Here is a 1810-nt window from a genome sequence, read left to right on the forward strand (position 1 = left end):
TAAGAGCGGGTAAAGGAAGTACCCCAATGGTTTGGGCTTCTGACTAAGCTCTGGTTTTCCAAGGATGCTGCATGATCAGTGAGATTTCCCTATAGATCTCAAGACATCAGCTGATTTGATGAATCATAGCCCATACTTGCTCTCTGCAGGTCTTTCCTACTGGTAGCATGATTTGGCAAAAAATCTGTAACTTCAAAGGCAGAAAACATCCTGCCTATCTTTGCTCAGTATAGAGAGTTTTCTGATGTGAGGGCATGATCTAGATGAACTCTTAGTGATTTTTTTCTTTAAAATTCATACTTATAGGATGTACCTTAAAAATCAGGGTGACTCCAGCCTGTTAAATATGTATTTTTTAAAGTCACTAATTTCCTTAATTTAAAGTGTTCAATATAATGCCCACTGACTACTGTCAGTACCTATGACTGTTATTCATTCAGAGATTCATATCAAGATGTTTATGCAATTAAGTGAATTCTTCTAATGGATAACTTAAGAAATATTTAAGTAGAAAACTATATTTCTTAAGATACTATGGGGGGGGGAAGTAAAAATGAGGAAAATTAAGTCTGTTTGGGAAAAGGGGCTGACTCATGCTCAGTTGTATTGAAGTACTCATCCCCAGAGGCACAGTTTATAAACACAGTCATTAGTAACACATTGCAAAAGATCTCACCCCACCTTTTTTTTCCTTCCATAATGAGTACTTAAACCCAAAGGAATAGCTTTGTATTAAGCCCAAGCAGTTGTAAACATGGATTGTAATGTCATAACCAAGTATCTGAAGTGCAAATCAAATTGCGGATACTGTTATATTTCTATTATTTACACAGTGGATCACAGCAGTTTACCCAGAGTCAAAATCCTAGAGTTCAAGCTGATTTGGAGGCATTCCAGGGTATCATATAAATAAACCTTTACAGTAGCAATGGTTATAGAGAGGATTTAGCCTAATCCAATGCTCTGTGCTGTAAAGTGCACTCTCTTAAGTACCATAACCTTGAGAGGGGGGAGGTTATGCACTTACCCAGAATATGCACTTACTTGAACTTAACAAAACAATGCTGGTGAAGTGCATGACACTTTCAGTGCAGAAACATTAGCAGCTGACAAGCTGAGGGGCGCCTGTGATTTTCAAGGCTGTGTATAATAGTCAGGTTGAGGCCTGCTATTAGAAGCCTCGAAAGTGAGGGGAACTAGCCAGTTTCAGAGCTGCTATTAGAAGCCAACTCCTGTCATTTTCAAGGCTTCTTCTAATAGCAGCCCTCTGACAGCTGCTCACCCTTGCCCATTCCTAGGTGGTGGAGTGCAACCGCTTTACAATGCAGACCCGGGGGCTGCAAGGCACTGCCGTTATAAGCATATATGTGCCTCGCCCGTGTCGGCTGGGCTGCAAGCAAATGGGCCAGATCTGGGCCACTCCTGACCCTGCAGCTCTCTCCTTGCTTGTTGAGGCTTGGATGAGGCAGCCCCTGAGAAAACTCTGCTATTGACTCCAGCAGCCAGGATGGGCAGAGCTGCTAGCCCTCCCTCAGCACCATCTGCCTGGGGCTAGCTTCATGTACAAGCTTCTTGCCTCTGCCCCCCACTTCAATCCCCACCCTGACCCTCAGCACTACCCGCTCTCCCCATTCCTCCCTGCTCCCGCCCATGCTCATTGCCAGCCACTTCAGAGCAGAAGCGAAACGAGGGGCAGCCCCGCGCTCCGCCTCCCCGCCCGCCTTGGCAATGCTGCCTGCTCTCTCCCTCTCTCTCTCCCCTCAACTCCTCAGCCCAAGCGGTCGAGCTGCTCACCGAGGCGCGGAGGCGG

At 45.6% G+C, this 1810-nt stretch overlaps 1 long non-coding RNA gene across 1 annotated transcript in view; it reads right to left on the minus strand.

Moving 5' to 3' along the window:
• The window catches only part of LOC112551067, a 31748-nt gene that overhangs the window by 29758 nt on the left and 180 nt on the right, over positions 1–1810 (minus strand). The window lies entirely within an intron of this gene.

This window comes from Alligator sinensis, unplaced genomic scaffold, assembly GCF_000455745.1.
Source record: "Alligator sinensis unplaced genomic scaffold, ASM45574v1 scaffold813_1, whole genome shotgun sequence".
Classification (NCBI taxonomy): Eukaryota; Metazoa; Chordata; order Crocodylia; family Alligatoridae; genus Alligator; species Alligator sinensis.